Raw genomic sequence first — 21,523 nt, 5'->3', positions numbered from 1 at the left:
AAACAAAAGTCAAACATTTTTACCATCAAGCTGAACCCTAGCATCAGTTGATCTAAAATATCTTATTACAAATACATTCAAAGAATAAAATTACTTATAATTTAATCTTCAATATTGCAGGGCAAATCTCCTACTTCCGAGTCCAGTGGGTTTTTTCTTGTTGTTATTTTAGTTATTTTATTTAACCTTTTTTTAACCATGCAAGTCAGTTAAGAAAAAATTCTTATTTACAATGACGGCCTACCAAAAGGCAAAAGGCCTCATGTGGGGACCGGTGCTGGGATTAAAAATACAAATTAATTAAATAAAAATATAGGACAAAACACATATCATGGCAAGAGAAACAACACAACAGTACATAAAGAGAGATCTTAGACAACAACATAGCATGGCAACAACACATGACAACACAGCATGGAAGCAACACAACATTCAAGACCACTGGAAACTCGGAAAAAAAAAAGTTCCGACTGGGGAAAAAAACGTTGTGAACAGTCAATCAACTAGGAATTTCAAGGCGGAAACTTTGGCATCTTTCAAGAGCTCCGACTTTCCATCCGGATTATCACCGACTTCATGATTTGACCAAAATGATTATCCCCGAGCTCCCAGTTGTCCCGAAAGCACCATATGCCGCGTTCAGAACAACTGGGAACTCAGAAAATACGAGGTTAGATCATGATGTAAGTGATCTTCAGGTCGGAAAATCGAAGCCCTTGAATTAGGCCCAAGTTCCCGAGTTGGATGACCGTTCACATCGATTTTTCCCAGTCGGAGTTCCCAGTTGTTTTGAAAACTCGGATTTCCGAGTTCCAAGTAGGTTTGAACGCAGTAATATTTATCTTCGGCTGTGTCGTCATGATGTGAAAATGTGACATCAAACAGGAACCATAGGAAGGCTGACAAATCAAGATGGCGTCCAACGATGAGGCAGGAAAGAGATTTCGATTCCAATAAAAACGTACTTCTATCTAGAGAAAGTTTAAAAACAGTGTTTTTTGCCGGGGGGTGTAAATACGTTTTTGGAGACGCAAGACGGAGCAGATACTGGTAAGAGGACTCGTGGAAGATGTTATGTCAGTTTTCTTTCAGGGGCGGTGGCAGGGGGAGTGAACGAGTCAGCAGCAGGCCAGCTAGTTAAGTAGCTAACTATTTAGCTAAGATGTGGATATTTGATGTTCTGTATGTCTGATTGTATTCGTGACCTAGTTATGTACTTTGTTAGCTATGTGCCATTCTTTTGGCTAAGTAACGTTGAAGCCTGCGCGTTAGCTTGGTTATTTAATATCATCCATTTAACGTCGTTACTCGTTTGCTAGCTAATGTTAACTGGTCATGAAACTGTTAACATCCCGATTTGCTAACTAACTATATGTCGTCCTCTATGTTAATCTACTCGTCAATTTTTTTTTCTCCAAACATACCCGCCAGGTCCCTCTTGCCTTGGTCGCATTACGTTGAATCACTTATTCAAAACTAGATAACGCTACCAGTAGCTAACCAGGCCAGGCGGAGCTAGCAAGCTAGCTGTCAAAGTGGCTAGCAGGTTAGCCCTTACTGCACTGTAGCCTACATCATATCTACATTTTCTACTAGCTTGCTAACTTTACACTGCAGATGTCTATAATGAATTAACTGTCACCTTAAAGTTGTAGATACTCTTGCTAACCTCTGATGCAGGTGGCGAGTCATGCAAGTAACGTTATGACTCGTTAAATGTTTCCCCGATGAGCTAACACAGTTAGCTATGTACTTCAAATTTTCAGGTGTTTTTGTTGTTTAGGGTTTGAGTAAACTACACTACGCTATGTTGCTGTGGTGGACATTGCATTGACTGTTTATAGATAGAACATTCTGGCTGAAAGAGCTAGATCTCACTCTATGGTACGCCAATGAGTCCTCATGACAAACTGTACCTGGGGGCCGCCTTATGTAACCGTATAATAAAGGCGATGGGTCTGGGCTTGCTGAACAGTGGTGTGGGTCATTCAATTAGTCTTGCTCCTCTCACTTACTAAACTTTGTGTGTTGATTTCTGTTTATGTGCGTGCCATGTTTTTACTCAACCCATCCAATCCATCGCCTTGTCAATATTGAAAAACTTCTCAGTAGCCAATAGCCACAGGCCCTTAAACCTCAAGATATAGGCTACAGCTATTTTGCTGAGTGTAACACATTACTGTCATCTCTAGGGGCCTATTTTCGTTCATAGTAGCCTCCTGCTGCAAAAAGTACATTTTAAGTCCACAATTTGGTGATAAGAGCGTCTGCTAAATGACTTAAATGTAAATGTAAATGTAAGGGGATGGAAGCTCAAACTATTAGGAAGGTATGTGGCAGACCGAGGTAAAGTAGGTTTTATAACAGACATTTGCCGGTAGCCTATGTAAAAGTTGACAACAATTTCCATTACTTTCTGATCACTACAAAGGATCTTTCACAATAAAATGTTTTTGTTAGGGACCAGCAGATTTCTTGGTTAGGCTTTTTTGACTGGGGTGAAAATGCAATCACTACACATGCCCTCTCAGTGATGTGGTTAATTATACGAATACTAATAATATACTAATATATACAGTACCTGTCAAGTTGACTCATTCCTTTTATTTTTTACTATTTTCTACATTGTAGAATAATAGTGAATACATCAAAACTATGAAATAACACATGGAATCATGTTGCTGGTTGAAGTGTGCAAAGCTGTCAAGGCAAAGGGTGGCTTCTTTGAAGAATATAACATATATTTTGATTTGTTTCACACTTTATATCTATGTAACATCTGAGGTTTCAGAGTTGGTGGAGGAAGTTGTAATGTATATAAGTCTATCTAGATTTGATGGTCGCTGACACACTATCTTGGCATAGGTCTGACCCATAGCCCCTCATCAATTGTAGTATTCAAATTGGATTCCCCTCGTTGTCTTGACTTATATACATCTGGTTTTGGGCATTGTTGCATTAACAATGAGTACACTCTGGATATAAATCTATGAGTCATGGATATCATGGAGTAGTTGTTCAATCCAGGAGTCTGTTTTGTCACAGGTGTGTTTATGAATTTCATACCAAGATCTTACTAAATTGGGTGGTACATGGATTGCTCGTTTTTGTTAATATAGTATTACTCCTGACATCATTAAGAGCGTACATTTCCATCTGAGTCCATAAAGGGGCTGGTTCAGTTTCAGTTGAGAATGAAATGAATCTAATATGTGCTGCCCAGTAATACATCTTAAAATTTGGTAGCTGGAGACCATAATCCCATGTTAATTTGTCCAGACTCGCCCTTGGAGTTTTACTGTTCCACACACATTGTCTTATGGTCTTGTTAAGGGACATAAAGAAACTATTAGGTAGAGATATGGGTAAAGATTGAAATAGGTACATAATCTTACTCAGAACGTTAATCTTAGTACAGCTAATTCTCGCAAACAATGTAAGAGACAGATCTATCCACCTATTCAAGTTATCCACCACCTTCTGAACCAAGACAGAGTATTTAAGCTTGTAAATGAAGTCTTTATCAACTATGATTCCTATATATTTGAACCCCTGTAGCGAACATCTGAAGGGACTTGTTCGTTCGCAGATGCTGTTGTCAAAGCTAGTCAGTGGAAGCATTTCACTTTTGTCCATGTTAACTTTGTAACCCAATATAGAGCTTTATGTACCCAAAAGTATCTGAAGTCTTGAGGGGTTGGGTCCGAGAGGAACAAAATACTGTTGTCTGCGAACAATGAGATCTTGTGCGTTATCTGGCCCACCTGAAAGCCCTTTATGCCAGGGTCCACTATGGCCTCCGCCAGGGGTTCTATGGCTAGCACGAAAAGGAATGGAGAAAGTGAACAGCCCTGTCTACCTTTAAAGAGTGGGAATATGGCTGACATCATGCCATTAGTGGTGATCTTGGCTTGCGGTTTAGGGTATAAAGTGTTCACCTAGTTGAAAAATGAAGGACCAAAGTTCAATTCAGCAAGGACATTGAACAGGTATGGCCACTCCAGCCTATCAAACGCCCTTTCAACATCTAGCGATACTGCTATACTATGATCGCTCCTTCCACGGCCATGTGAATCACGTTGAATAACCCACGCAAATTATTGGTGGAGGATCTTTTCTGTATGAAGCCCGTTTGATCGGTGTTAATCAGGTTTGGCAAACATTGTCCTAATCTACTAGCCATCGCCTTAGAAATGGATTTATAGTCCACATTGAGGAGTGAGATCGGCCTAAAGGAAGAGCATTGTCGGAGGATCTTTATTTTTTGTATTCTAATTGTTATGACAGTGGAAAAGGATCGTCTCCTGGTGATTTGCCAGATTGTAGAGAGGAAATTGCTTTCTCTTCCTGTGTGAGGTAGTTCAATAGTAGGCAGAAATGTGGCTATCATTGCTGGTTCCGTTCTATCAGAAGTGTATAATTTAGATTAGTATTGTTTAAATGAACGAATCATCTCTTCCGGGTTGTGAAACGTTCTGTGTTGATGGTTCTCAAATTCTCCTCAGCTTTTTTCTGCCAGGCTAGGGCTGGGCGGTATACCATATTTTACTATATACCGGTATTTATGCATGGACCGCTTTGGTTTTTACTTTACCTTCTATAACGCTATTTTAATGTTTGATTTGTTAAATGTGATACGCTGTGTATAACGTCCATTTTTATAGTTTACTCCGCTGCTTGGGTCATCCCTCTCCGCTCTCTCTCTCTCCATGCCGCTTTCCACACAGACCTAGTCCCACCCCCTGTCACTCAAGGAGCGCATTTGTTGTTGCTTGACCACGAGACACTTTCGTTCAGTCTGCATGGTACATGCAGCACATACAACAATGTTGATGACAACAATGTTTCTACTTTGATCTTAATATAAATCCACATGCATAATATAAATCCACATGCAATACCAAAATATATTTTGGCCATATCACCCAGACCTATGCCAGGCCAAGACTTTGTTTTTTTCCCCAATTCATAATACATTTGCCTAGTTCTAAAAATAGCCTTTTCAGTTTTGTAAGTACTTCAGGTATTATATACTTTATTCACCATGACCGGTATGTTTCTTCAGAGTCAGATTTTTTGGTGTTATTTCTGTAGTAAAAGGATTTCATTCTCTAATTCAGAAGTGCATTTTATTTTTTACCTTTTTGTATAGGAAATAATTTGACCCCTAAGAAAGGCCTTTAATGTATCCCAGATTACAAAACTAGAGGGAGAAGATGGACAAACTTTATTTGGTGTTTGATAATTTGACAAAATTCTGCCTACTTCAAAAGACTTGGGTCCCTTGAACTCCATCTGCAATCCATGCTCCTCTCACACTTTGTTTGATCTGAGATAGTTCTGGATAAATACTAAGTTTCCACAACGCTATGGGTTACCTGTGTTGATAGGAGAAAATAATACACCTGGGTTATGCGGGCAGGAGTAGAATGAGTCATCCCTATCTTGGGGGTGGAGCTGTCTCTATGTGCCTTTTCAAATGGAAGTCTTTCATAAATGGTAATACATTTGGCTGACTTAGTCTCAATAAGGTTGCTTTAGTTGAAGAGCTATCCAGAATCAGATCCAGACAAAAATCTAAGTCGCCCCAAACTAAGTGTTCCCTGAAATTCCACTACCTTGAGGAATATATCTAGAATAAAAATGATGATCATCATAATTCGGTGCATATACATTAAGCAAGGTCCAAGATTCAGAATGCATTCTTCCATGGACCACTACTTAACGTCCCAGTGGCTCAATAATTGTTTTCGTTACACAGAAGGGTAAATTCTTATTAATCAACACAGCTACTCCCTGTGTCTTTGTTTTATAATGAAGAGGTAAGTACCTGGTCAACCCATTCCCTCTAACTTTATTGTTCTGCCCCTGTTTCTTGTATAAACGCAACATCCAGTCTTTAGCCTTTTCAAGTACATATGGTCTCGTTTTCATTTAACAGGTCCATTCAATCCATTAACGTTCAATGATTTACTATCTTAGCCATATTGTTATGATTTTATTATTTCTATCAAGTCAAAACTTGGTTGTAAAAGTGGGCCAGGCTTTTTCAAAAACATTTGAGTGTGATGTAACAATCATTCAAAAAGATCTTGCAGTTAAAAGGTACATATATATATTTTTTAATTAAAAAATGAATTGGTGGAATTAACCTCATCACTGAGACACTCAAGGGCCCGCATTGTGATTGCACTTTCATCCCAGTCAAAAAGAACAATCTGCCCGGTCCCTAACAAAAGCATTTGCATGTGAAAAATCCTTCATAGTAATCAGAGGAATTCACATTTTCAACGTTTAAATAGGCTAACGGCAAATTTCTATTGAACGTCTGATATAAAACCTTATTTTACCTCGGTATGTGGCAGAAGCATTCATTGGAGCAGTTGCTTCTGTTTTATATCCCAGTATCAGTTGCACGTTGACATCTGTAATGCTATAGCCTACTTAGGATACAGCCGAAGCAGCACCCAACGCAAACTCCAATCAAATCTGAACACTTAACACACACGCCTCTATTTATAATGCCAAGCATTGTGGCGTGGCGTGCGGCAGAATAACCAATTTACCGGTTTGTGACTTCAAATGCAAATCAAAACACATTTTCACAGAAAAAGAACCTCAGGAACCGAAAGAGGAATGTGCAATTACTATGGCAGATATGGTTCTTCAGTAGCGCACTGTCCTTGTTATGCTCTGGTCATGCAGATATAAAAGGAAAGCCCATTACTTCACTGATTTCAACCAATTTTCTTGGCGACTGAAATACTAGGCTATTCCCCAGGATGTCAAAGGAGCACTAATGTCCTAAGGGGAGTTCTGTCAGATGAAACAAAGCCTCAATGCTCACTACTCCTACTTTTTAAAAATGTAGATTTGGGCTTGAAATGTGCATTTCTCATTGAGATGTTTCCCGCTCAGTTGCATCTTTGTGAAAGTTCCAATTTCCTTCAGAAAACATCTTGTTTGGGTCAAACATTTTGGGTAGCCTTCCACAAGCTTCCCACAATAAGTTGGGTGAGTTTTGGCTCATTCCTCCTGACAGAGCTGGTGTAACTGAGTCAGGTTTGTAGGCGTCCTTGCTCGCACATGCTTTTTCACTTCTGCCCACAAATGTTCTACAGGATTGAGGTCAGGGCTTTGTGAAGGCCACTCCAATAGTTTGACTTGGTTGCCCTCAACTAACCCTCAACTTTGGAAGTATGCTTGGGGTCATTGTCCATTTGGAAGACCCATTTGCGACCAAGCTTTAACTTCCTGACTGATGTCTAGAGATGTTGTTTCAATATATCCACATAATGTTCCTGCCTCATGATGCCATCTAGTTTGTGAAGTGCACCAATCCCTCGTGCAGCAAAGCACCCCCACAACATGATGCTGCCACCCCCGTGCTTCACGGTTGGGATGGTGTTCTTCGGCTTGCAAGCCTCCCCTTTTCCTCCAAATATAATGATGGTCATTACGGACAAACAGTTCGATTTTTTTTTTTTTTTTTTCATCAGATCAGAGGACATTTCTCCAAAAGTGTGATCTTGTCCCCGTGTGCAGTTGCAAACCATAGTCTGGCTTTTTTATGGCGGTTTTGGAGCAGTGGCTTCTTCCTTGCTGAGCGGCCTTTCAGGTTATGTCGATATAGGACTCGTTTTACTGTGGATTTAGATACTTTTGTACCTGTTTCCTCCAGCATCTTCACAAGGTCCTTTGCTGTTGTTCTAGGATTGATTTGCAATCATCTCTGGTAGACAGAACGTGTCTCTTTCCCGAGCGGGAATGACGGCTGCATGGTCCCATGGTGTTTATACTTGTACTATTGTTTGTACAGATGAACGTGGTACCTTCAGGTGTTTGGAAATTGATCCCAATGATGAACCAGACTTATGGAGGTCTACAGTTTTTTTTTCCCCGAGGTCTTGGCTGATTTCTTTTGATTTTCCCATGATGTCAAGCAAAGAGGCACTGTTTGAAGGTAGGTCTTGAAATACATCCTCAATTGACTGAAAATATGTCAATTAGCCTATCAGAAGCTTCTAAAGCTATGACATAATTTTCAGGTATTTTCCAAGCTGTTTAAAGGCACAGTGAACTTAGCGTATGTGAACTTCTGACCAACTGGAATTGCAATACAGTGAATAATAAGTGAAATGATCTGTCTGTAAACAATCAATGGAAAAATGACTTGTCATGCACAAAGTAGATGTCCTAACCGACTTGCCAAAACTAGTTTGTTAACAATAAATTTGTGGTGGTTCTAAAGCGCGTTTTAATGACTCCAACCTATATGTATGTAAACTTCGACTTCAACTGTATATAATAATAATAATATATGCCATTTAGCAGACGCTTTTATCCAAAGCGACTTACAGTCATGTGTGCATACATTCTACGTATGGGTGGTCCCGGGGATCGAACCCACTACCCTGGCGTTACAAGCGCCATGCTCTACCAAGTGAGCTACGTATATGCAGTGGTTGCTCCACTAAAACTTCCGCGATTATGCTGCAGGCTTAGTACTGTACCCTGCATTTAGTACGGTACGCTGCGTCACCACTTCATTCCTCCAGACCAGCGCATGGGTGAGTTAGAGCACTGATTATGCTTTTTGGGTCCTACTGTGTCACTAACTGACAATGAGTGGGTGACATAAACCTAAATAGAAACTGATAATTGTGCACGACTTAAGTATTACTTACTGAAAGGGCTATTACACTAAGGTTTTTATTCTTTTATTTTGTTGGGATTATTTTGCTCTTGCTGTAGTACTGTAGGCCACTCCCGACCGGTCACGTTGTACAGCGTGTGACGCAATGGTGTAAGACACTGCATTGCAGTGCAAGCTGTGTTGCTACAGATGCTGGTTCAATACCTGCGCTGGCCTCGACTGGGAGACCCATGAGATGACTGTAGACCCCCACCAATGTAGCACAGAGCAACACTAAGGGACATTGCACAAATAATGCAGCTGACTTGGGAAACGTTCACGCTGTTCTTAGTTCCAATCTGCACATTCAAACTAAAACAATGTAACTAATAATGGCATCTTTATGCTTTCGTTAATAAAATAATTATAAAGACTCTTTCAAAATGCAGGTATTTATTTTGTTATGGATCCATAATGAATTACTATGGGAATAAAGATCACTTAATACAGAAATATTAGAACAAAGTTGTCTAATGATGAACAAATAGTTGCTTACTGGAAAATACTCTTTCAAACACATGTTCATGTTGTACGCCATTTTGTCTATTAGCAGGTAGCTGGACGGTAGACTTGCCTAGAAGGAGGGTAGGGGGAGAATTCTAACTTAGCCAACTTATCGTCAAATGTATTTCTATCACAACCGGCTGTGATTGGTTGCAATTTCAATTTAATCCACCAGAAAAGACCAAAACAAATAATACAACAAGTATTATGTATCACATCGTACTGTGATTGGGAGTCCCATAGGGTGGCGCACAATTGGCCCAGCTTTTATCTCCCTCTTAAAACAGAAATAAATGTATTGGCCTTTGGCCTTTTATTCAGATTACAATCGTTCACTTCCATATTTTTAAAAACAAAATAACATCATATATAATCAAGTTGATGGCACAGTCATATAGCCGGCACCTACATAAAGCTGTGACTCGCTCATTCAAAAATAAGTACCAACATTCTTTAATGTTTTGGGTATCCTGACCTGGACACCATGTACAGTATTATAATAGCCCATTATGGCCTATTAGAAGGACAATATACCTTTAACAACAACACTCTGTATTTTTGATACTTTGTGGATGGGGGCTCCCACAGTACAAACAGGTGCAGGTTCTATACCCGTGCCGGCCAAAACCGGGAGACCCATGAGGTGGCTTTTGGTTTTAATTTAGAATTCTCCAATTTTCTATGTAATTGATGGCGGCGAGTCACGTCGTATTTTTCGATATACAAGCATTTGTGTAAGAGTATTGATAGCTAGCACAGCATTAAGCCTAGCATTCAGCAGGCAACATTTTCACAAAAACAAGAAAAGCATTCAAATAAAATAATTTACCTTTGAAGAACTTCGGATGTTTTCAATGAGACTCTCAGTTAGATAGCAAATGTTCAGTTTTTCCCCAAATATTATTTTTGTAGGAGAAATCGCTCCGTTTTGTTCATCACGTTTGGCTAAGAAAAAACCCTGAATATTCAGTCATTACAATGCCAAACGTTTTTCCAAATTAACTCCATAATATCGACAGAAACATGCCAAACGTTGTTTAGAATAAATCCTCAAGGTGATTTTCACATATCTATTCGATGATAAATCATTCGTAGCAGTTGGTTTTCTCCTCTGAAGCAAATGGAAAAATACACGCAGCTGGAGATTACGCAATAATTTCGATGGAGGACACCAAGCGGGCACCTGGTAAATGTGGTCTCTTATGGGCAATCTTCCAATGATATGCCTACAAATACGTCACAATGCTGCAGACACCTTGGGGAAACGACAGAAAGTGTAGGCTCATTCCTGGCGCATTCACAGCCATATAAGGAGACATTGGAACACAGCGCCTTCAAAATCTGGGGGATTTCCTGTTTGAAATTTCATCTGGGTTTCGCCTGTAGCATCAGTTCTGTGGCATTCACAGATAATATCTTTGCAGTTTTGGAAACGTCAGTGTTTTCTTTCCAAAGCTGTCAATTATATGCATAGTCGAGCATCTTTTCGTGACAAAATATCTTGTTTAAAACGGGAATGTTTTTTTAAATCAAAAAAATTAAAAGAGCGCCCCCTATATCGAAGAATTTAAAGGGCTAACCACTGTACAGCCTTATTCTAAAACAGATTAATTTGTCCCTCCCCCATCTACACACAATACCCCATAATGACAAGCAAAAACAGGTTTTAGAAATGTTTGCATGTTTTTTTTTCTTTCAATGGATCACATTTACATAAGTATTCAGACCCCTTACTCAGTACTTTGTTGAAGAACCTTTGGCAGTGATTACAGCCTCGAGTCTTCATGGGTATGATGCTACAATTTCGTTCGGGTTCAAGTCGGGGCTCTGGCTGGGCCACTCAAGGACATTCAGAGACATGTCCCAAAGCCACTCCTGCATTGTCTTGGCTGTGTGCTTAGGGTTGTTGTCCTGTTGGAAGGTGAACCTTTGCCTCAGTCTGTGGTCCTGAGCGCTCTGGAGCAGGGTTTCATCAAGGATCTCTCTGTACTTTGCTCCCTTCATCTTAACCTCGATCCTGACTAGTCTCCCAGTCCCTGCCGCTGAAAAACCTCCCCACAGCATTATGCTGCCACAATGCTTTACCATAGGGATGGTGCTAGGTTTCCTCCAGATCAAAGAGTTCAATCTTGGTTTCATCCTTGGTTTCATCAGACCAAAGAATCTTATTTCTCATGGTCTGAGTCCTTTAGGTGCCTTTTTGGATAACTCCAAGCGGGCTGTCATGCCGATTTGCTCAACTTGCCCGGGCGGCCAGCTCTAGGAACAGTCTTGGTGGTTCCAAACTTCTTCGGTTTAAGAATGATGGATGCCACTTTGTTCTTGGGGACCTTCAATGCTGCAGAAATGTTTTGGAACCCTTCCCCAGATCTGTGCGTTGACACAATCCTTGGTTTTTGCTCTGACATGGACTCAACTGTGGGACCTTTTTATACAGACAGGTGTGTGCCTTTCCAAATCGTGTCTGTTTATCATCTGTTTTATTTTTTAATACATTTGCTAAAATTTCTAAAAACCTGTTTTGGCTTTGTCATTATGCGGTTTTGTGTGTAGATTTGAGGACCTTTTTATTTAATCAATTTTAGAATAAGGGTGTAATGTAATAAAATGTGGAAAAAGTCTAGGTGTCTGCATACTTTCCGAATGCACTGTATACATAATTGTCTGCATGCCGCTTTTCACAACAAGCCCTGACCCATTTTACTAAAGGAGAGCAGTTGTTGGTGCTGCTCGAGCATTTCACATGCCGTTCACTTAGTCTGCATGGTCAAACGCAACAAGATGTTGGTGACGACGATGCTGCTTTCAAAGAGTTCTATAATGACACTTAGTTTGTATCGTACTCTCTGCATACAGATAGTCTTTGCAAGTTGTGACTAACAATAAATCATGTTAGCCTCTAATGATTTTTGTTAGTTAGTTGGATGGCTAGCTAGCTAGTTAGCTAAAATGTAATAGGTCAGATAGGTTTTATCTGATATCAGCCTGATTTTGAGTGCTGGTGTAGGCCTCGATCAGCATGTTGTTGGTGCAGTACAGTTATATTCTAAATCAAAGCGGAATAGACGAAGCATGGCTATGTTAGCTAGCAACACGATGAAGGGGTATTTAACATTCTATAGGGTCCCCTCGGAAATGCTGACCAACACCTTTTTAGGTATTATTGTGGAAGGGTAGGACAATCTGGTTTATTAATTTGTCATGTCAAACAACAATGTATTCATAGTGCGGCCTACTATATGTGACCGACCGCCTTGGTTCGGTCTTATGTAGCAAAATTTGAAATTGTGTTTTCTACATTGGATAAAAGCAGAGACGCAGAGCTACAAAATGGTATATCATACACTGCATTTGAGGAACAATGGGAAAGTTATTCTGCTTCAAAAGTTGATAAACTTGTAACCCCCACTTTGGCTCTTAAATGTTTTGGTACACCTACTGTAGAGCTCTTCTTTGTCTACACCCATTCAGCATTCTTCACAGCCTCTTAAGCCAGCCCCACCCATCTCTTTAAGGATTGTGACGTCATGTACTAAACAGTGAGTAGTGTAGTAAAGATTTAAGACTAAGTGGTAAAAGTAGTAGCCTGCAATAGGGAACAATTTCAGGTAAACAAAGTGTCCAGATAATTTTTTAAAAATAAATATTAGATCACGCACTTGTCTAAATTGATGGGTCTTGTGAAAGATATGCTATAACCCCCAGACGTATCTTGCTAAGTGGATGGGTCTCTACAGAAGGTGTAAACGGTACAGCAAACTGGTTCCTTGCATAGTAGCAAAATCAAAAATAGTGTCAATGCCAGTAGAGAAATAACATAATATACCGTGTGTACAAGAACAATAATAAATAATGAAATCAGTGATATGGTAGATGAGGTAGTTATATCAAGGGAGAAGTGGCTGAGCAGCAGGACAAAAGAAATTGTAGCATACCATGTGTGTTAGGAGAGAGCCATGGGAATAGAGGCACTGCATAAAGTGATGATGACTGGGAACTCGCCCCCAGTGATGAACTGGTCTGTCTGAACAAGGGATCTATATTCTGAGATCCTGTTTCTGTCCTGCCCTTGACTTTGGTGCAGGGCCTGAGATGTCCATCGCCTCTTCATCACAAAATTCCATGATCTTCTCAAAAATATAAGTTTGTCGAGCTGTGTCCAGTCCAGGTGTTGCTTGTACATGCAGACCATCTATGGGAGGAAGGATGTCAGCGTTGCGCAGCAGCTGAAACCTGGTCCCGACTGAGTCCAAACGCTCCTTGGAGACAACACCATGCTCCATCCAGTGCATTGAAGCTGTAAAATCATAACTTTACAAACATCAATTCACCTCCCAAGTTTAGATAAGAAGAATAACCTCACGCAATGAAAATGATATTCACCTGAAGTGCTGGTACTGCTTGATCTGTGGCAGCGTCCTGAAGTACGAAGTGAGGTGTTGTTGCCAGCCATAGCTTTCCACCAGCACCATACCATCCTCCAGTCCAATCAGCTGTGGGATTTTGACCCCTGCCACAGTGCTGTCCTTCACAACCCCAGCAATCTCAGTGTTAACCTGGACATTTCTGAAGTGCTGCTTGATGAGGCTGATGCACCAGTTGGGGGGGGATGCATACTTGGTGTAGCCTGTGAGCAGGAAGTGAAGGTCCAGACTGTTGGAGCTTGTGCATGGTCACGATCATCCTCCCAGTGGCAGACCGCGTGTAACAACACCTGCACAGGATCGGTACATCCGAACATCACACCTGCGGGACAGGTACAGGATGGCAGCAACAACTGCCCGAGTTACACCAGGAACGCACAATACCTCAATCAGTGCTCAGACTGTCCGCAATAGGCTGAGAGAGGCTGGACTGAGGGCTTGTAGGCCTGTTGTAAAGAAGGTCCTCACCGGCAACAACGTCAGCTATGGGCACAAACCCACCGTCGCTGGACCAGACAGGACTGGCAAAAAGTCCTCTTTACCGATGAGTCGCAGTTTTGTCTCACCGGTGGTGATGGTCGAATTCACGTTTATCGTCGAAGGAAGGAGTGTTACACCGAGGCCTGTACTCTGGAGCGGGAGCGATTTTGGAAGGGGAGGTTCCGTCATGGTTTGGGGCAGTGTGTCACAGAATCATCGGACTGAGCTTGTCATTGCAGGCAATCTCAAAGGAGTTTGTTACAGGGAAGACATCTTCCTCCCTCATGTGGTACCCTTTCTGCAGGCTCATCCTGACATGCCCCTCCAGCATGACAATGCTACCAGCCATACTGCTCGTTCTGTGTGTGATTTCCTGCAAGACAGGAATAATATAATAATAAATAATATATGCCATTTAGCAGACGCTTTTATCCAAAGCGACTTACAGTCATGTGTGCATACATTCTACGTATGGGTGGTCCCGGGGATCGAACCCACTACCCTGGCGTTACAAGCGCCATGCTCTACCAACTGAGCTACAGAAGGACTGTCAGTGTTGCCATGGCCAGCGAAGATCCCGGATCTCAATCCCATTGAGCACGTCTGGGACCTGTTGGATCGGAGGGTGAGGGCTAGGGTCATTCCCCTTAGAAATGTCCGGGAACTTGCAGGAAGAGTGGCGTAACATCTCGCAGCAAGAACTGGCAAATCTGGTGCAGTCCATGAGGAGATGCACTGCAGTACTTATTGCAGCTGGTGGCCACATCAGATACTGATTGTTACATTTGATCCTTTTGTTCAGGGTCACATTATTCCATTTGTTAGTCACATGTCTATGGAACCTTTTCAGATCATCTCAGTTGAATCTTATGTTCATACAAATATTTACACGTTAAGTTTGCTGAAAATAAATGCAGTTGACAGTGAGAGAACGTTTATATTTTGTGTGCATTAATCCGTATAAAGGAGGAAATATTGCTTACTTGTTGAGCAAAATCAAAGCTGTAAATGCATCCTGATTTCTTTCCTTGCTGGTTCAGTAGGGCCCACCCAGAGACAACTGTAGGTCTTGACAGGTGGTCTTGCAGTCAGCAACCATCTTCAGCTAGATGGACTGCTCACTCTGAACAAGTGCTTGGTTGGGCCAGCTCTCTTTTTTACATTTACATTTACATTTAAGTCATTTAGCAGACGCTCTTATCCAGAGCGACTTACAAATTGGTGCATTCACCTTATGACATCCAGTGGAACAGCCACTTTACAATAGTGCATCTACATATTTTAAGGGGGAGGGGGGTGAGAAGGATTACTTTATCCTATCCTAGGTATTCCTTAAAGAGGTGGGGTTTCAGGTGTCTCCGGAAGGTGGTGATTGACTCCGCTGTCCTGGCGTCGTGAGGGAGTTTGTTCCACCATTGGGGAGCCAGAGCAGCGAACAGTTTTGACTGGGCTGAGCGGGAACTGTACTTCCTCAGTGGTAGGGAGGCGAGCAGGCCAGAGGTGGATGAACGCAGTGCCCTTATTTGGGTGTAGGGCCTGATCAGAGCCTGGAGGTACTGAGGTGCCGTTCCCCTCACAGCTCCGTAGGCAAGCACCATGGTCTTGTAGCGGATGCGAGCTTCAACTGGAAGCCAGTGGAGAGAGCGGAGGAGCGGGGTGACGTGAGAGAACTTGGGAAGGTTGAACACTAGACGGGCTGGGTTTTTGATGGGAGGCATTAGACCATTCTCCTTGTATGACTGGTGGATAGTCAGATGTGTTCTATTGATGCTGAAAGACAGATTCCAGATACAATAGATGGCCGTAATCACCGTCAGACACACCTGGCTAATTTGAGGGGTCATGTTATCATCAAGTGGAGTCTTTTTATTTAGATGTGTAGTTCGCTAGCTAAACAATGAACCATCATCCCAATTTATAGAGTACTAGCAATACAAACCATTTTGTCATAGCTAGCTAAAGTTAACCAAATGGGTCCAATGTTAGCTAGCTAACATTAGGCTATAACTAGCAATGCGAATGGCTTCGAGATACTACTCCACAGATCATGCACGTAATGTTAGCTAGCGAGCCAGACGCCTAACATCAGCTAGCTAGCTAACAGTAAGCTTTAACTTGCAATGAAAACAACCTGACAAAATTAGAAACGCATAATGTCTGAAACTGTAGCTAGACTCTTACCTGTATACATGGATGAACACTTCATGGCAGACTGCAACATCTTTTATTGAATTAGACTGTGTCATTTCCGGTTTTGTTTGTACAGCTTGCTTGGCCCGTTGTGTCAAGTCACCCTGGTTCACATGGTCTGATTCATTTTCAGAGTCTGAGAGAGCCAGCATGGGAAGCTTGTCCTCCAGAAAGTAGTCCATCACAACCTTTTCCCACTGACCTTTGTTCGATAGCGCCCGATAAATTCAGGGCAGGAATGTTATTGAGAGCCATAGCAATACTTTTGCCGTTCTCCATGGCTTAAGTTATATCTTTAGAAATAATTATCTACTCACAACAAGCAGCTCATTTTATAGACAGAAGATGTTACACGGCAGACCAATACGTCCAGCACATCAGCCAATCATGGTTAGCGGGACGGTTCCTGTCTTTTTATGTGGCTAAACCAACTTGCCTTGTAATATAACAACTTTATTGGTATTTACAGATGGTTTGATATTAACCTCTATGGTATCGGTGTGTCGTCGCCTCTTCGCTGTTGATGTTGAGACTGGAGTTTTGCGGCTACTATTTAATGAAGCTGCCAGTTGAGGACTTGTGAGGCATCTAACGTTTCAGTTCCTTGCTCAGAACATGAGAAAATATGAAAGCTGGTGATTCCTTTTAACATGAGTCTTCAATATTCCCAGGTAAGAAGTTTTAGGTTGTAGTTATTATAGGACTATTTCCCTTCTATACCATTTGACCTTTGACTATTGGATGTTCTTATAGGCACTTTAGTATTGCCAGTGTAACAGTATAGCTTCCGTCCCTTCCCTCGCTCCTCCATGGGCTCCAAACCAGCAACACAATGACAACAGCCACTACATCAAAGCCTTACCCATGCAGAGCAAGGGAAACAACCACCCCAAGGCTCAGAGCGAGTGAAGTTTGAAACACTATTAGTGCGCGCTAACTAGCCAGCCATTTCACTTCGGTCACACCAGCCTCAACTCGGGAGTTGATAGGCTTGAAGTCATAAACAGCGCAATGCTTGACGCACAACGAAGAGCTGCTGGCAAAACGCACGAAAGTGCTGTTTGAATGAATGTTTACGCGCCTGCTTCTGCCTACCACTGCTCAGTCAGATACTTAGATACTTGTATGCTCAGTCAGATTATATGCAACACAGGACACGCTAGATAATATCGAGTAATATCATCAACCATCTGTAGTTAACTAGTGATTATGATTGATTGTTTTTTATAAGATAAGTTTAATGCTAGCTAGCAACTTACCTTGGCTTATTGCATTTGCGTAACAGGCAGTCTCCTTGTGGAGTGCAACGAGAGGGAGGCAGGTCGTTATTGCGTTGGACTTGTTAATTGTAAGGTTGCAAGATTGGATCCCCCGAGCTGACAATGTGAAAATCTGTCTTTCTGCCCCTGAACGAGGTAGTTAACCCACCGGTTCCTAGGCCGTCATTGAAAATAAGAATGTGTTCTTAACTGACTTGCCTAGTTAAATAAAGGTGTAAAAAAAAATAGAAGAAAAATGGCAAATCGGCGCCCAAAAATACCGATTTTCGTTTGTTATGAAAACTTGAAATCGGCCATAATTAATCGGCCATTCCGATTAATCGGTCGACCTCTAGTCTACACTGTATTTCTGATCAACTTGATGCTATTTTGATGGACAAGAAATGTGCTTTTCTTTCAAAATCATTGACATTTCGAAGTGACCCCAATCTTTTGAACGGTTGTGTGTGTGTATACATACATTTGAAGACGGAATTTTTACATACACCTTAGCCAAATACATTTAAACTCAGTTTTTCACAATTCCTGACATTTAATCCTAGTAAAAATGACCTGTTTTTAGGTCAGTTAGGATCACCACTTTATTTTAAGAATGTGAAATGTCAGAATAATAGTAGAGAATTATATATTTCTGCTTTTCTTACATCACATTCCCATTCCCATCACATTTTTCTTTCATCACAGTCAGGTTTGTAGGCCCCCTTGCTCGCACACACTTTTTCAGTTCTGCGCACAAATGTTCTATAGGATTGAGGTCAGGGCTTTGATGGCCACTCCAATACCTTGACTTTGTCCTTAAGCCATTTTGCCACAAATTTGGAAGCATGCTTGGGGTCATTGTCCATTTGGAAGACCCATTTGCGACCAAGCTTTAACTTCCTGACAGATGTCTTGAGATGTTGCTTCAATATATCCACATAATATTCCTACCTCATGATGCCATCTATTTTGTGAAGTGTACCAGTCCCTCCTGCAGCAAAGCACCCCCACAACATGATGCTGACACACCTGTGCTTTCTGGTTGGGATGGTGTCAGATTATGTCAACATAGGACTCGTTTTACTGTGGCAAAAGATACTTTTGTACCTGTTTCCTCCAGCATCATCACAAGGTCCTTTGCTGTTCTGGGATTGATTTGCAGTTTTCGCACCGAAGTATGTTCATCTCTAGGAGACAGAATGCGTCTCCTTCCTGAGCGTTATGACATCTGCGTGGTGCCATGGTGTTAATACTTGCATACTATTGTTTGTACAGTTGAACTTGGTACCTTCAGGCGTTTGGAAATGTATCCCAAGGATGAACCAGACTTGTGGAGGTCTACAATTTTTTTCCTGAGGTCTTGGCTGATTTCTTTAGATTTTCCCATGATGTCAAGCAAAGAGGCATCGAGTTTGAAGTTAGGCCTTGAAATACATCCATCGTTACACCTCCAATTGACTCAAATGATGTCAATTAGCCTATCCGAAGGTTCTAAAGCCATTACATAATTTTCTGGAATTTTCCAAGCTGTTTAAAGGCACAGTCAATTCAGTGTATGTAAACCTCTGACCCACTGGAATTGTGATACAGTGAAATAATCTGTAAACTATTGTTGGACAAATTACTTGTCATGCACAAAGAAATGTTCTAACCGACTTGCCAAAACAGTAATTTGTTGACAAGAAAGTTGTGGAGTGGTTGAAAACGAGTTTTAATGACTCCAGCATATGTGTAAGTAAACTTCCGACTTCAACTGTACACACTTTTAAATTAAAAAATATATATATACCGTTATTATTCCCCACAAACCCTACCACCCCTCCCCCAATTGGAGTCAACTAATAAACAATAACACTTAGGCTTCTACCTTCATATTATACACATTTTACAGACATAATCTATTTTACAATAGTGATATTGTTTGTTTTTAGTCCTTCCTCTATTTCTGACTCCATCCAGTTTGATTTCTCTTTGTAACTGTACTATTTAAACATTTCTGAACCTATATACATTTTACAGACCCCGTATGTTTTACATTGGTTATCTTGTTTTATTAGTCCCACCCTTCAGCTCCATTCAACCCCTCCCATCTATCTCTTAACACCATCCATTTACCATATATTTTTAAATGGTTAAAACAAGATAATAATGGTCCTCCTGAGTATATCAAAAAAAGTTTGGTATACTTCCACTGGTATGCCATCCAGCCCTGGAGTTTCCCCAGCCTTATTTATTTTTTATTTTTTCACCTTTATTTAACCAGGTAGGCTAGTTGAGAACAGGTTCTCATTTGCAACTGCGACCTGGCCAAGATAAAGCATAGCAGTGTGAACAGACAACACAGAGTTACACATGGAGTAAACAATTAACAAGTCAATAACACAGAGAAAAAAAGGGGAGTCTATATACAATTTGTGCAAAAGGCATGAGGAGGTAGGCGAATAATTACAATATTGCAGATTAACACTGGAGTGATAAATGATCAGATGATCATGTACAGGTAGAGATATTGGTGTGCAAAAGAGCAGAAAAGTAAATAAATAAAAACTGTGGGGATGAGGTAGGTGAAAATGGGTGTGCTATTTACCAATAGATTATGTACAGCTGCAGCGATCGGTTAGCTGCTCAGCTAGCTGATGTTTGAAGTTGGTGAGGGAGATAAAAGTCTCCAACTTCAGCGATTTTTGCAATTCGTTCCAGTCACAGGCAGCAGAGAACTGGAACGAAAGGCGGCCAAATGAGGTGTTGGCTTTAGGGATGATCAATGAGATACACCTGCTGGAGCGCGTGCTACGGATGGGTTTTGCCAACGTGACCAGTGAGCTGAGAAGGCGGAGCTTTGCCTAGCATGGCCTTGTAGATGACCTGAAGCCAGTGGGTCTGGCGACGAATATGTAGCGAGAGCCAGCCGACTAGAGCATACAAGTCGCAGTGGTGGGTAGTATAAGGTGCTTTAGTGACAAAACGGATGGCACTGTGATAAACTGCATCCAGTTTGCTGAGTAGAGTGTTGGAAGCAATTTTGTAGATGACGTCGCCGAAGTCGAGGATCGGTAGGATAGTCAGTTTTACTAGGGTAAGCTTGGCAGCGTGAGTGAAGGAGGCTTTGTTGCGGAATAGAAAGCCGATTCTTGATTTGATTTTCGATTGGAGATGTTTGATATGGGTCTGGAAGGAGAGTTTACAGTCTAGCCAGACACCTAGGTACTTATAGGTGTCCACATATTCAAGGTCGGAGCCATCCAGTGTGGTGATGCTAGTCGGGCATGCGGGCTTTAATTGCATCAATAAGTTCCTCCTCTGTAATTTGACCTTCACATGAGTCTTTCTGTACAGATGTTCATTTTAAATTATTAATTGGGAGAAAAAAAATCCATTCAATTCGCTTCGGTTAGTGGAGATGGAGACTGAAACGAAAACATATTCTTAAAGTACTTCCTCTTTCAAAATATAATTTGGTGACTCATGCGTGACTCCATTTGTAACAGGTTTCAATAAAAAAAATTGGTAGCATTTATATGTTTAAGAATGAGAGAATTTGGTGCATTTTCCCCCATATTCCATCCAGTTTACTTTATTTGATTAATATATTACACTGTATCTTTCTTGAATAAGTTCCTCCATGTCTTTTAGTTTTTCCTCTAACTTATTCTGTGCCTCTATGGTGCAGGTTTTATTTCTAACTGTACTGTTAGTCCTTCAATTTCCTTTGTTAATATGGACTCTTTGATCTAAATTGCTTTTGTTTTCTAGATGAGTACTAAATTGCATGGCCTCTAAAGATACATTTTAAGTGTCCCATACAATAAGGGGATCTGCTGTACCTATGTTATGTCGGGAAAACGTTGTTTATAACTAGGACAGAATAATATATAACTAAGTTATCATCCAGTAGACTTTGATTTAAATTTCCAATATCCTCGTCCACGTGGAAATTCTGTAAGAGTAATATATATGCCGATTATGTGATG

The 21,523-nt window shown here is 41.1% G+C and overlaps 1 protein-coding gene across 1 annotated transcript in view; it reads left to right on the top strand.

Moving 5' to 3' along the window:
- The first annotated feature begins 878 nt into the window (after nucleotides 1–878).
- Nucleotides 879–21,523, top strand: part of LOC124002979 (ubiquitin-associated protein 1-like) — a 38,094-nt gene continuing 17,449 nt past the window's right edge. The window contains exon 1 of the mRNA XM_046310851.1: nucleotides 879–1,050. The gene's annotated coding sequence lies outside the window, so the exon portion shown is untranslated. The remainder of the gene's footprint in view (nucleotides 1,051–21,523) is intronic.

This window comes from Oncorhynchus gorbuscha, linkage group LG18 (assembly GCF_021184085.1).
Source record: "Oncorhynchus gorbuscha isolate QuinsamMale2020 ecotype Even-year linkage group LG18, OgorEven_v1.0, whole genome shotgun sequence".
In the NCBI taxonomy this organism is placed as follows: domain Eukaryota; kingdom Metazoa; phylum Chordata; class Actinopteri; order Salmoniformes; family Salmonidae; genus Oncorhynchus; species Oncorhynchus gorbuscha.
The sequence above is the reverse complement of the archived record's forward strand: the minus strand, read 5'-3'. Positions and strand labels throughout refer to the sequence as shown.